Below are 16,377 nucleotides of genomic sequence, written 5' to 3' on the forward strand. Positions count from 1 at the left end.
TAGATATGAGATAGATAGATAGATAGATATGAGATAGATAGATAATAGATAGATATGAGATAGATAGATAGATAGATAGATAGATAGATAGATAGATAGATAGATAGATAGATAGATAGATAGATAGATATGAGATAGATAGATAGATAGATAGATAGATAGATAGATAGATAGATAGATAGATAGATAGATAGATATGAGATAGATAGATAGATAGATATGAGATAGATAGATAGATGATAGATAGATAGATAGATAGATAGATAGATAGATAGATAGATAGATAGATAGATAGATAGATAGATAGATAGATAGCATAAAAATCTGTCCTAGTCATGTGATGTACACTCGGGTTGTTACGGTTACAGTACAGTTAACAGGTGTGTGTCTAGTATAGCGCCGTGATCCTACGGTAGGTGTCAGAGTAGGGGGAACAGTGTGAATAGTTTTACACGAATTATTGTGTGCTAAATATTTATAATAAATATAAATTCTATTACTAATTTGTTTCTGTTAATTCATGAAAAAAAAGTAATTGTGATTTAATTAAGTACAAAGAAGAGAGGGGAACCCCATAGAAAACATCAAGCTGGGAAAAATGTTTGTTTCTTTCTCCGCACCTCTTCCATGACCCTCCGGGTGTTTTCTCACCTCATGGTTACTTGGAGAGGGGAGGCCTGCATAGGATCCCCACACCTAAAAAAAAAAGGTGATGTGACCAGGACTTGGCCCTCTCTCTCCAGGGGCCCCATAACAACTGCACAGACTACCTCTTTTGCATGTACAGGGAACCCCCCTCTGTGACGTCCATATCTACATAGGATATGGTATAAGTATGGAAAGGGATTGTCAAAAAAAGTTGCTGGGAAACTCTGGACTAACATCTGTCATATATTATATACATTGCAGATGAATTATTAACTATTTATTTTATTTATATATGCATATTTTTTATTGTTATTTTCCTTTACTTTTTATTATTATTTAATTTTTTCCTGGTAGTTAAACTAAGTAAACACATATATTTTTTAAATTTAATTAATAAATTTATTTATTAGATTATTATTAGAATTTTTATTATTTGAAGTGGTATTAATAGGTAAAATACACAATATCTATTATAAGTCCAGACTCTCAAAAATACAAAGATATCTAAAGAAACACATAAAAAATATGAATAATCTTTATTAATTCCATCTTAAAAATAACATGACAGACAGCACCCAATAGTAATGCAGCAAAAACCCAGAATGGGCGAAACCACAATTTTGGTCAACAAGATCAGTTATAATTCCACATAGAATATTCCAAAAAGTCAGGAGATCCTGTCAAAGTTGCGAAAGGTATGTTGAGGGTCTGGAGGGGGATACATGACACTGCTCAAGTTCACTTAGCCTTCTTATTGTCCCTCTTGTTATTCATGTTATTTCACAATTGAGCTCCTTTCCAGATACCATCTCGTATATAAATTTTAACTATTTCTGAATATTGTACTTTCTGCACTGATGTACTTTATATATATATTTATTATAGTAATTTAGTAATAATATTCTTTGGAACATCGTGTGTGGAATTGTGATAATGAATATCTTTTTGAATGGGTCAAAGTTTTGGTTACACCCATTGTGGGTCTTTGTTGTGATGGGTATTGGGTATTGTCATTTGTGCTGTTTTTAGGGTAAATTAAAGGAACACTAAACCTAAAAATGAATGATAAAAGTAAACAGGAGTTATATTTGCCCCCACTGTTTGTCAGTCTGCAGGATTTTCTATATGCTCCTGAAACAAACAGTCTTTGCAACGAACACCTGGGTTAGTCTTGGTTTCATTTTTGGCTGGTGTAAAAAACTTTTTGTCCTACTGCAGACAAAACAGAGGGGAAAGGCTCCTGCTGCAGCCAGTTTTCTTACAGCAAGACAAAGGATAGTGAGAGGGTGGAAGGGGCTGAGCTCTTGGGACACAGAGATTCCTTTATATAGATGTCTCCATTTTAATTGTAATATGCCACAAACGGGATCAAAGGAGAGGAGGAGATGAAGGGAGGAATTGCTGGGATATATTTTTTATGTTTTTTGGTGCCTTTTCTTTGTCTAGTGTTCTTTTAATAAAGATTATTTAATATTAAACATTTTTGTGTTTGTTAAAGAGACCAGATTTTGAGGGTTTGAAGAGAAGGCATAAATAATAATAATAATAATAATAATAATAATAATAATAATAATAATAAATATATTAGATTTGTATTATTATTATTCTTTTTGTATTTTATTTATGCATTAATAGGTACATTTATTTAATAAATAAATACATTTGATTATTATTTCTAGTAATAATAATTATTCCTACTGTTTTTGTTATTATTATTATTATTATTATTATTATTATAACATTAAAAAAAACATAATGAAATAGAACATACAATGAAGACAGGACACAACCATACAGACATTGTGTCATTTACCTAGACGAATAATACAATATAAACCAGGAAATCCAAATACTTTCTCCTACTCTCATGACTTCCCCTTTAGGACGCCTTTTCATGGTCAACATCGGGATTCCTGACGAAACAAATACACCCTTGTCTGAATATCAACAAGCATTTTATCTGTGCTCGTTCAGGTCAATAATCACCATTTTACAAAGTCACTTCAACTTAACCTTGACATGGTCCTTGCTTTCCCTGACATTTACTGCACGCTTCCATACCGTTGTTTCATTTTCCGTCTCAACATGGTGCCTGCCTACAAGTACCTGCAAGTGGCTATCATCAATCTCTTGCTGCGTAAAAGGCCATCCTTAATAGTGCCACTCTGTAATGCTTCTTTCAGCATAATCATTTAAATGAACCATGGGGTGCCCTTAAGATCAGGGTTGTTTGGAAAATCACAGCCGCGTCAGTGGCAATGGATCCACGCTGTCTGTGCAGAAAATTCTCGCTTGATTGGCTCAATGCTGCGTCATTCATTTTCCTTGTGCTTTTACCATCATTATATTTTTCCTCAAAATGTGTCTATTTATTATTACAACAATAGAACTCAAGACTTTCCTATAGATCCCGTTCACAACTTTGCAGGCAGAGACATTCTATATTTTATATTGTAAAGATGAAGATGGTGTGTTATAGGGTGAGGATAGCTGAGCAGGAGGATACAGTATATGTAGGGTAAGTCTTCATAAATACTCCTCATTTATGAGAATCAACCTGTTTCGATACCACCTGGTTCACTTATGATGCAGAGACCTTCCACCAACCAACTGTGAGTAGTTGACAGCCTAGGGGTATAACTTTTAGAGGGTGCAGAGGTAACAGTTGCACCCAAACCCTAGTGCCTAAGGGGGACCCGAAGGCCACATTACAAGACTAGAGAGGAGGTAATTAATTCTAAAAAAACAAACAAACAAATTTGTTTCGAATTGTTCAAAAATTTTGGATTCAGCAAATTCAAAAACGTTTGAGTTTGTGGCACATGAATGGCGGCAAAATGGTGTCCATTGCCGAGAGATGGCCACCCTTTTACAGATAAGAAAAAGGATCACATGACCTCAAGAGGGTTTCCCCACAATGCCTCGCGGGCAGCCTTACAAAAATGCACTGTGGTTATCCCTCCCCCTACCCATATATGTTGATATCACTCTGACATTACTAATGCTCACTTGGTGTTAAAGAGCTTGAAAGGGGTTGGATTTAACTTAGATACAGTCCAAGAATACATCAGAGGGTCATACATGAGTTTTCAGGCCAATCGGAGAATAATGGCTGCCGTTCCGTTCCCCGCCGTCCCCACGGCCTCTGCTCCGGTTCCGGCGTCCTCCATTACCAGCTGCTCATCCCGAGCTCCACTTACCCGATCTAGACGCTCTGCTGGCCCTGGACGGCGTCAGGTAAGTGCAGTCCTTACCTTCCTCCGCAGCCGTCATCATCGATGTGCGGCTGCAGTCACTACAGGGCACGCGCGCGGACTCGTCCTGTCTTAAAGGGCCAGCGCGAGCCTTAATTCCTAAGAATTCCTATTTAAGGTTCCTCCTTCCTTGCATCCATGCTTGTTCAACCAAGTTCCCCATAAGTTCCCTGTGCCCTAGTTCCCTGTTTCCGTTCCTTCTGCCTTTTGTCTGGATTTCCGTTACTGACCTTTGCCTGAACTTGACTATCCTTGTCTGCCGCCTGCCTTGACCTATTGCTATCCATACCCGTTATGACGCCTGCCGCCTGCCTTGACCTATTGCTGCCATACCCGTTACGACATCTGCTGCCTGTCCTGACTTCTGCCTATCCATCCGACCGCCTCTACCCACTGTGCCAAGCGTTGCCTGGGTTCCAAGCACCATCTCCCAGACGACACCGAGAATCCACAAACAAACCAGTGAGAACCGTTATACGGAGGTCTTGTGATTCGCAACCAATTTATTCGGCCCCAAAACAAATTTTGAGGAATTTGCTCAACTCTAAATAAGACACCAGTAGTTTAAATGCTGCATCTTCCAGGTATTTTTCTCTCTCCAGTCTCATGGACCTTAGCTAAGACTGGAAGGGCTGCAGTTCTTTGGTTGTATTTCAGGGATATTTGGTGACTTCCTAGATGAGTTGGTACTGATCCCTGCGAGTAATTTTTGAAGGCACTACCTACTGTACCTAGTCTTCTCCATTTGGATAAAATGTCTTTCATTGTGGTTCTATGAAGTTTAAGAGCCTTGGAATGACTGTCTACATTTCCAGACACATCCAATGCAACTTTGTCTTTTCCGTCATTGTTTCTGGAACATTCTCTGACTGTTTCCATAGTTTTCTTACATAAACGTTCTTGTGTCTAGTTCATTATATGGTTCAATACACTATATAATAAGGTTTAGACTCGACAGGGATGTTAGTGACCAATAATAAATGAAAGGAAGCATTTAATCGCAGTTCTTACAGCTAAAGGTGGTGCAAACAATTATTACGTTTCAGAAGTCAATTATTTATCTTTACGTTGATGTTATGAGTGTTGGATAACTTTGGACAACTGCAGCCTAGAAAAGGACAAGGGGGCCCCCAGAATGGTGTCAAAATAAAACTTTGAGGGAATGTAGAGCTCCGTGACTAGCCAAAAGTATAATTTTAAGTTTTGTCCAGAGTTACACTTGAACCCCTTTATGACCAACCATGGTACATGTACGTCATAGGGGGTGGGGGTTGTAGGGAGCGAGCTCACAGGCTGAGCCTGCTCCATATGCTTTGGGTTTCAGCTGTATATTACCACTGACACCTTTCTCTAACTACTGGAATCGCAGATTACTACCATCCCAGTTGTTTAACCCCTTACATGCCGCGGTCAATAACGACCACGGCATCTAAGCTGTTGAAAGAGGGGGCGGCATTGGGTCATTGTGAGTCTTTATGACTTGACAATTTCCACCAAAAAAAAAAGTTAATTACCAAATGCCAATTATTTCACTTGCTTATTCTCCATAATTATGAATTAGAGCATTAAGGGGTTTATCCAGGCATATAACAACAACATGCCAGAAATGTCTGATGAGTAGGGAAGAAGGGGAGTCCTCGACAAATTGGGAGAATATGGGTTCCCTGATTCCTGTTCCACCAGTCAAGGTGGTCACGGTATGAATGACTCTTTCTGCAATTCCCACAGACTTGAATGGAGATAGCTGCACACACACATATATATATATATATATATATATATATATATATATATATGTATATATATATATATATATATATATATACACTACCGTTCAAAAGTTTGGGGTCACCCAGACAATTTTGTGTTTTCCATGAAAACTCACACTTCTATTTATCAAATGAGTTGGAAAATGACGATAAAATATAGTCAAGACATTGACAAGGTTAGAAATAATGATTTTTATTTTAAATAATAATTTTCTCCTTCAAACTTTGCTTTGGTTTTGGAATGCTCAATTTACAGCATTGCAGACCTTTGGCATTCTAGCTGTTAATTTGCTGAGGTAATTGGGAGAAATTTCACCCCATGCTTCCAGAAGCCCCTCCCATAAGTTGGATTGGCTTGATGGGCACTTCTTGCGTACCATACGGCCACAACAGCTCTATGGGGTTGAGATCTGGTGACTGCGCTGGCCACTCCATTACAGATAGCATACCAGCTGCCTGCTTCTTCCCTAAATAGTTCTTGCATCATTTGGAGGTGTGTTTTGGGTCATTGTCCTGTTGTAGGATGAAATTGGCTCCAATCAAGCGCTGTCCACAGGGTATGGCATGGCGTTGCAAAATGGAGTGATAGCCTTCCTTATTCAAAATCCCTTTTACCTTGTACAAATCTCCCACTTTACCAGCACGAAAGCAACCCCAGACCATCACATTACCTCCACCATGCTTGACAGATGGCGTCAGGCATTCTTCCAGCATCTTTTCAGTTGTTCTGCGTCTCACAAATGTTCTTCTGTGTGATCCAAACACCTCAAACTTCGATTCGTCTGTCCATAACTCTTTTTTCCAATCTTCCTCTGTCCAATGTCTGTGCTTTTGCCCATATTAATCTTTTCCTTTTATTAGCCAGTCTCAGATATGGCTTTTTCTTTGCCACTCTGCCCTGAAGGCCAGCATCCCGGAGTCGCCTCTTCACTGTAGACGTTGACACTGGCGCTTTGCGGGTACTATTTAATGAAGCTGCCAGTTGAGGACCTGTGAGGCGTGTATTTCTCAAACTAGAGACTCTAATGTACTTGTCTTGTTGCTCAGTTGTGCAGCGGGGCCTCCCACTTCTCTTTCTACTCTGGTTAGAGCCTGTGTGTGCTGTCCTCTGAAGGGAGTAGTACACACCGTTGTAGGAAATCTTCAGTTTCTTGGCAATTTCTCGCATGGAATAGTCTTCATTTCTAAGAACAAGAATAGAATGTCGAGTTTCACATGAAAGCTCTCTTTTTCTAGCCATATGGAGAGTTTAATCGAACCCACAAACTTAATGCTCCAGATTCTCAACTAGCTCAAAGGAAGGTCAGTTTTATGGCTCCTCTAAACAGCAAAACTGTTTACAGCGGTGCTAACTTAATTGCACAAGGGTTTTCAAGTGTTTTCTAATCATCCATTAGCCTTCTAACACAGTTAGTAAACACAATGTACCATTAGAACACTGGAGTGATGGTTGCTGGAAATGGGCCTCTATACACCTATGTAGATATTGCATTAAAAACCAGACGTTTGCAGCTAGAATAGTCATTTACCACATTAACAATGTATAGAGTGTATTTCTGATTAATTTAATGTTGTCTTCATTGAAAAAAACTTTGCTTTTCTTTCAAAAATAAGGAAATTTATAAATGACCCTAAACTTTTGAACGGTAGTGTATATATATAATGTAAAGACACCTCTCCATACTCTGGTAATTACTGACTGACAGAATAAGGGCTAGGGAGGACCGGGGACCCCACCTCTAAGACATTTATGTCATATCCAGTGGATACAATTACAATATAATCTTTTCTACAGGATATAATACAAATAAGTTTTTGCACGATATATCCTCTGTGTATTTATATATTCTAGGCACAAACCAGACCTGAATCAATGGTTAATATTCTGCCTGCTTTGCTCTTTTCCATTGCCGCTTGTGGATAGAGCAGCTGCAGTGAAGAGTGTGATTTCTACGTGACCCAGGCAATGCACATTTCTCTGTACTGTCAGATGTAGAGATTATTGCTGCAGTCACATCGAAAAAAAAATCTGCTTCACTGAGGATATTCTACAGCCGGTTCTTACATTTATCATGTCGAGCCCAGCTCAGCTCTACTATACAGTTGAAGCCTACAATATGTGGAGTATCCATCATCCAGACTAAAGGAGTTGTCCACCTCTCATTGAGAAGATCCTCAGTGACTAGGTGATCTCCGGAAACCCACCAGGATCAGCTGTTTTTCCACCTCGGTGAGTGAAGCATTACACAGCCTCCAATGAAATCAATAAGTGAATATGTAAGACCCAATTCTAGAACCCCCCCCCCATAATCTCCATATAGCCTAATTGATCATATGGATTAGAAGTGCCTATAAGATCCCTCAAGAAAACCTTTAAGATCCCTAGAGTGATTTTTTCAGGTGGCTACAACTTAGTCATATATAACTGGGGTGCAAAAATACGACTTCAAAAATTACCCAACCCAAAAAAGTAAGAAGAAGAAGACAAAAGTGCATTAGGATATACTCAGAAAGGATAAATTAAATATAAAAGCAAAAACATAATGAATTTTTACTAAAGTAAAAAGTACGATTAAAACCCCCTGACAATTTAAAACACATACAGTACATACTGAGGACGGAGTATCCAGGATATGGCCCCTAAAAAGGCTAAAATAGATCATAATAGATAAACCCTGAATGAACAAGAATTTACAAATGCTGTATCCATAGCCAGAACTAAATTGTGGAAAAGTAAAAAATAAGCAACGTAGCTGAGCAGGCAACGAGGTAATCCCAGTATAGAATGTGTCTAAGTCATGCTGGTTGTTACACTCTACTTTTAGGGAAAAACTTGGTCCGTGATACCAAATCTCAGTTGGAACTGTCACGCCTGTGGTGTATGTGGACCCACTAGGCCACTCTGCCGCAGCGGAGAAGCAGCTAGCCAAACGACAGTCTATAACAGTCTCTAGGGCAAGAGTACCTAGGAAGATGATCTGGCAGATACTCAGAGTAGCAGACACGTGGCATAGCAGACACTTAGCACAGATGATGCTTGGCGTGGCAGATGACACTGGACATGGCAGATGAGACACACGACTCCAACAATAGACTTTGGCTCAGAAACAAACACAGCAACAGGATACGGAAACACTGGGAGTAGGATATAGCTACGGGACTATTTGCTTAGACAAACATGGGGATACAACAACAACGCTCAGGCAAGGAGGGAAAGGGCAGAGTCCTTTATATAGTCCAGGGTGATCTGGGGACTGGGTAGGAAACACATTATTGGTGCGCGTTGGCTGTTTAAGGCTGGGGACAAGCGCGCACACCCTAGAGAAAACAGTAGCGGAGTGCAGCCACGAGTGCTGGAGTCTTCTTGTGCCGGCGGTCAGAGACCAATGGCATGACAGGAACTAAGCGGGACACAATATAGTATGCAATACAATTTGAATGGGCAAAATTGTTTATGGTAATGTGCATGTGACCCAAGAAAACAAGGTTGCTTGTCAATGAAAGACGGCTCTCTAGCATATTTTTGGATTCTGGTTGACGTATGTTAACCTTCATCTTTTGGTTTTCTGGACAACTTACCCAAACATCACAGACAGACAAAGAATGTTATGGACAAATATGGAAACCAAAAATTTTTCTAAATGACATATGTTCAGTATTATTAATTGAAGCGCCACTGTCCTAAAACAATGGTGCATTAAATATAGATGACTATAATAAGTTAACACTGCACAGTCTCCCAACCGGTATGACTAATTCAAGGGAAGCGGTTTACAACTCTCTGAATTGGCACCATTGATTGGAGGAGGGCTGCTGAGTAACAGGCACTTCTTCTCAAGTGTTGCCCTCTTGATCTTTTCAGGACAGAGGGTGGTAGCTGCAAACATAATTTCAGGTGACAGTGGCACTTTAATTGGGATATTGCTATTAATGTTGCCCATAAAACATAGGACCAGACATAAAACCAACCATAGTTCCCATAAAATTATATAATAGTACTAATACAGTAAGACCACTCATCTGCTTATCTGCATTTAAAAGAACCTGAAGGACAGCACACTGACCAGGAAAACCACATGAATGATGACAAACTGAGCTTGAGTTTTCAGCATTCAAAAATGATTCTCGGGGACAACTGCATATCTCCTAGACTGTATGTCAACACGAAGCATACAACTAGACGTGCTCATCTGAGGGTAGATTTTAGGATTCAAACCCAGAAATGTCTGTGTGCCAGGTAGTAGCACTTCTTATTGAGCTACCGGTGATGCTGGACAGCTTCAATGCTGAATCTATTATCTAAGTTCTCAGGATTCTTGCCTCTTGAGATTGCCTTCATTACCTTATTAGCCTCACCCTTTTGACTTCCTATATAACCTGGCCCTTGCACTTCCTCCTTGCAAGACTTAGAGCTTACTGCCTCTAGTCTAGTTCATTGCTGCCTTATTGCTGCTTATTTTTACCGAACTTGCATTGCCTCCTTACCACGTCTCTGACTCTTGCTACAAAATGCTGCCGCTTATCTGTGTACCAAACTTGTATTGTTTCCTGACCAAGTCTCCGCCTTTACGCCACAAACTGTTGCTGCTTATCAGTGTACCAAACTAGTCATGCTGATTGTTGCACTTTACTTTTAGGGAAAAATGTTGTCCGTGAATTGGAATCTCACTTGAAACTAAGCGGGCCACAACATACCAATGTAGCCGTCTTTATCTTGACTTTTAACGCATTAAATACACAGAGGCAAGATCCCTTATCTTGGCTTTCTCAATGACTTTTCAATGGCTTTGGTCGTGTGATATCCCGCTGCAGCAAGTTATCAGAGTCAAGATAAAGATGGCTACATCCATAGTACGACTATAGTATAGTATAGGGTTGCTTCCTGATCACGTCTCTGCCTTATGCTACAAACTTTTGCCCTTATTTGTGTACCGAAAATAGACTTCTACCTGACTTCCTCTGCTGTTATCACCCACCTTCCAGATTGTTTCAGCCACTGGTTTCCAAATCTGATTATAGACCTTGACGATAGATGGTTGTACTGAGAATGAACTCCCAATACTAGAGATAAGGATATCTTCGCTTGTTAGAGTTTCACTGATATGCAAGTACTCTTTTTATTATGGAGTCATCTTTGCCACAAGTATCAACAATTGAGGCAGATATACAGGTCCAGCTTCCAAAATTTCAGCCTCCATCAGCAATTCCTAAAATTATTTAATTTTCAAAGGTTCACATATCTCTACCCAATACCCTAGACACCACAACACAGAGATCCTATTTGTCCTGTATGTACAGACATACAGGTAGCAATGCTAAAATTGTAATCTCAGTAGGTTTCAGTAGGTTTTATCCGCACATCATGATATCATGAAACATGGTGGCAAATGATGAACTGGGTTCTGCTGCATCTGGCCTGTTCTGGATAACTCAAATACTGGTGTTTGGTAATTGAGAGAATACATCTATGTCCTGTTCATTAATGTGACCAGCAGAATCCGCTAGTTTTGGTTTTCTGCTACACTGTGTTTTCCGGTTCATGAATCATGAATGGTCGTAATCAGTGATTTTTAAAGAACATTATATCCTACATTCACCCCACTTACTAATCCACACATTAAATGAGCATTACTGTATATTAACTATCAGCACAAAATTTACATATCAGGTAAAGATCACACCGGTGTTAATGAGAAAAAGGGATTATTTCAGCTACATTTAGGCCACTAAAAACATCCAAAATATCCTGGAGTTTATCATCAAATGTCTTTAAGAAATCAGGCTAAGGACACCTTTGAGTGCTTCTTTTTACTAAATTCATTTATTTTGACAAGAAATTACTTTTATAATTGTCTTTTATTGACAATATGTCACTGTTTAGCTTCAGCAGCTTCTATGTTTTACTGTACAGAACAGGCTGCAGAATCCCATACTCAGTCAAATTCTACATAGTGAACAAAAAGACAAAAAAAAAAATGGAACCAATGTGGCGCTGCTAATGAAAGGCAATAGGGCTAAGCAAAGTTCATAATTTAATAATAGTGTGCAAGGTCAACAAGCTACGCGTTTCAACGCCGGACTGGCGTCTTCATCAGGCTGATACAGACAAGGCAGTTTACAGCAGTTTAAATACAGCAATAACTAAGTCATTGATTACGTCACAAGAAACGCACATCGACAGCATCAATTTATGTTATCAATGACTTTTGACCCGCTGGTTTGTCGGCTCGAACTACAGCGGCTCCTGCTTTCTCCTAAGCCATCATCTAAGCTCAATTTTGTACAAGTCGAAGTTGCCCCCCGCCAGAATTTTCATATCTAACTCTAAGATTGTATGAAGGCAAAGCAGGGGATTTGGAGGTTTGTATCAGAAATATGGAGCTCGGACCGCTATAAAAATATTATTATTATGTATATCTATATATTTTAAGTGTGAGTGTACACTGCAACTAATTGATCTTGGGAGGTTCCACTGTTTGGACCCCCATAATTTAGCTTTTATTACTGAAGGGAACCATAGGGTAGGTGTACCTATTTTTTAGCAGTAATGTGAAGCAAAGTAAAGCATCACATGGTGCCTATTAAAATTAAAGGGCATTCAAATAATGCCCATTGCTGCTCTTCACAGCAATACCCACTTTTTGTAATCACACTCTGATTTGGCCAGTAGAGGGAAGTTCCAATTTGGGTCCCCGCTCCACTACCCCCAGGTACCCCAATGTAGAATATGAAAAGAGTTTTCCAATACAAATAACCCATGCAAGCCTTGAATGCTTATTCTAGTTGGCATTCTGACCTCTTTTGTTAAGGTTTGTGAATTGCCGATCTCGAGCTGCTTACCCTTGGACCTAAACCTATACAAACAACACAACCATAGCGTAGTTACAAATCGTATATAACAATTTTATTTAATCGTACATACATAATAAAAGACATTCATTAGTTTGGATAAAGCCAAAACCTTCACGAAGGAGGAGTGAAAAACAAGTGGTTGGTGACCTGGATATGCAGACCGTGTTAAGGCCTCAAACAAGTGGCGTACATATACCGTATTTTTCGGACTATAAGGGTATGTTCACACGCTAACCAAAAAACAACGATTCTGGTGTTTTAAATTTTTGTTTTATGCCCTTCACAGTGTGAATTATATAATGGTATATTGTAATAGTTCTAACTTTTAAGGATGCAGCGAACCCAATTTTTTATTTAATTTTTTTTTACATGGTGTTTGGGGAAAAATGGGAAAATGATTTTTTTTTTTTTTAACTTTTAATATTTTTTTACACTCCTGAAAATGTATCACTCTTTTTTTTTTTTTTTTTACACATTTTATCAGTTCCCATAGGGAACTAATAAAGTAACTCGTAACTCGCTGAGCTATGCTGTTTCCGCAACTCCCATAGATAGTGAATGGCAGTTACGGAAGCAGCGTAGCATGCGAGCTACGCTGTTTCCATAACTACTATTCAGTTCTATGGGAGTTCCGGAAACAGCATAGCTCAGCGAGTTATGCTGTTTCTGTAACGCGACCATGCAATCATTAAATGCCCGGGAGAGCACAAAAAGCTAGAACGGGTTTTAGGGGGTCTCGTTCTACAGGTAGGTATGGGTCCCAGAGATGGAACCCGCATCTATCTGACATTTATGACATATTCTGTGGATATGTCGTAAATGTTCTTCATGGGCAAACCCCTATAAATGCCACTGTCGCCACTATTGACCGTGTAATTTAACTAGTTAAATGGCCAGGAACAGCGCGATCACTGTTCCTGGCCGTTAGAGCAGCGCGTCATCTGTAAAACATAGCTGACACCTGCAGTCTATCGAGAGCGGGCTCAGCCTGCTCCAAACACCCCCCCCGCTCCATAACGTGCCGTCACATCATGGGTCGGGAAGGGGTTAATTAAGGAAGAGGTCAGGGGGTCCTTTGACTGCCGATTATCAGACGCAGGGAGTTTTTAGCAAGATTTATTCTTGCTAAAAATGGTGTCTTATAGTCCGAAAAATACAGTACATCCAAAAAGGTATACAGAGGTAAATGTAGCACTGGGGAGACATGTATACAAAATGATACTAATAGCAGATAAAATTTAGAGTAGGGAAAGGGTGTTCATATATAGCACTATTATTCCCCCATTTGGAATAAATTCTGTCCCCAGAATAATAATACATACAAAGTATAGCACATAAGTATCAAGCCAGAGAGGACCAGTTCCAGGACGCCACCATGGACCAGACGCGCATTTCACTAAAGCTTTGTCAGTGGCCCTTTGAGGCCTAGACCCAGTCTGTATATCCAGGTCACCAACCACTTGTTTTTTTACACCTCCTTTGTGAAGGTTTTGGTTTTATCCAAACTAATATATGTCTTTTACTATGTATGTACGTACGTACGTACGATGAAATAAAATGTTAATATTCGAATTGTAACTTCGCTATGGCCGTGTTGTTTGTATAGGTTTTGATTTCAATATTTTGCACGGACCTATCCTCGATATGGGTTTTTGTTAGTTTTTTTTACCCTTGGACCTGACACAACACATTTGGATGTAAATGCAAATGTGAATTCTGTCTTGCAACATTTTACATCAGCGAAACGCGTGTTACAAATCTATGTTTTCAGGTTTAAACTGTAATTTACATCCGAATGTTTCCAATATTTCCATAAAAAGTGGAAGGTGTAGTACAAAAGACTTGGTGATACAATGCCAACGTCATAATCTTTCCAGATTAAAAAAGTCCCATTCACGTTAGAAGGCGGCGGGGAAGAGCTATGGATTTTTCTTTCCTAGTTCACAGTATTATAAAGTGAGTTCTTTATTCCTCTTCAGAGGAGCCGGATAGTGACTGACACTGCTGCAGCTTTTGTTTTCTGAGTCTGTCAGAAGAAATACTTTGCTCGTTCTTGATAGACTCTTCAGAAACGTTTACGGTCCTCTCAGCATTTTTCTCATTCAAATGACTGTACAAGAGCTGATTTTGTCATTGAACAACAAATCTTCCTGAGTATCTTTGCCTGGTATCCTGTCGAAAACCACAAACTACTCCTCATAATATCCCAGCACATGAAGCAGAGGATGCAAAAAGACCAAAAAAATGTGTCCGCCCCCCCCCCCCAGTTACAGTGGTATATAAAGCGTGGCTAACGTGCCCCTTCCCATCGAGTGGGTGTTCGTCAATGGGATGGTGTGGGCACAGGAGCTGTGCAAGGCACCACTGAACGTTGGGCACTTGAACATTAAAGGGGTTTCCCATCAGAGACATTTATGACATATCTGCAGAATATGCCCTAAATGTCAGATAGATGCGGGTCCCTCCTCTGGGACCTGCACCTATCTCTAAAACGGGGCCCGCTAAACCCCGTTCTACTTTTTTCTGCTCACCCCGGCCATTTCCTGACTTTATGGTCAGGAATACGAAAACAGTGTAACTCGCTGAGCTATGCTGTTTCCGTAACTCCTATAGTAGTGAATGACAGTTACAGAAGCAGCCTAGCATGTGAGCCACGCTGTTTCCGTAACTACTATTCAGTTCAATGGGAGTTACGGAAACAGCGTTGCTCAACGAGAAACAGTGTTTCCTTCTTCATGGTCGGAATTCACCTGCTTCTGTCGCAACACAGGGAGGTAGAATGGGGATTAAGGGGCCCCGTTCTACAGATAGGTGCAGGTCCCAGAGTTGGGACCCGCATCTATCTGACCTTTATAACATATCATGAGGAGATGTCATAAATGGCTCTCATGGGAAAACCCCTTTAAGGGGACGCCTCAGGAGCAATTGCAAACGCAGCACTGGGGGTATAACATTTTTGACTTCTCGGTGATGGAACTTGCATGACCTATGCCCGCGGTGGGGGTACCTGGCAACTTCCAGCCGGCTTAATCCCTACTCACAGGAGGCCCCTGGCAACTCCACCAGCCGTCAATCACTTTGCTTCTGCTTATGAGGAGGATCCTGGCAACTTCCCCTTGCCTGTTCCAGACCCACTCCAGCTTTAGGGTCTTCCATTAATTTCCAACCAACAACAGCAGCACTTTGATGCTTCCAGGGTCGCAGCCTACGCACTGAAACCCTCTTAGCTGACGTCTTTTATCAATTTAGCACTACCCTGAGTGTAAGGCACCCTATGTCCTTATGCTGAATATATATGCGAAAAAATTGAGCTTCCAAAAAATAGCGCTGCTAACATCCAATAGAGGAGATTCCAGTAGTTCAAAACAGACTACATTTATTAGAACAAACATAAAACGGACTGCGCATTTCTAAGCCAAACCGGCATCTTCCTCAGGTCAAATACCTGTGTATCCAGCGGTTCCCCTATTCAGGGGGCCGGTCCTCCTAACCCAGCTGCAGCTTCATCCTGCACATCTTTACCATTGTTGTGCTTGTTGCAGCACAACTCCAATAGGTGAGCAGTTATCAATTCATATTGTTTTGCTCTACCTTTACCAAATGTGACCTGCACCATGTTGGCGCCATGTGTTTTTTAACTCTCTCTCCTTATGCTGAAAGCTTTCCCAACAGTTAAGGCGCAGTAACATGTCATTGCAAAGAATGTCTGTGCCATTTCTCCCGGCACTGCTTTCAGTATGGAGAGTGAGACTGTACCCATACGTAAGTAGCAGACCTGCCAAAACATGTGATCACAGGTCCTGTACGCATAATAACATGTATTACTGAAGCCTGGCCACTAAGTGGCAGCATAG

Source organism: Rhinoderma darwinii, chromosome 5, assembly GCF_050947455.1.
Source record: "Rhinoderma darwinii isolate aRhiDar2 chromosome 5, aRhiDar2.hap1, whole genome shotgun sequence".
Taxonomy (NCBI): domain Eukaryota; kingdom Metazoa; phylum Chordata; class Amphibia; order Anura; family Rhinodermatidae; genus Rhinoderma; species Rhinoderma darwinii.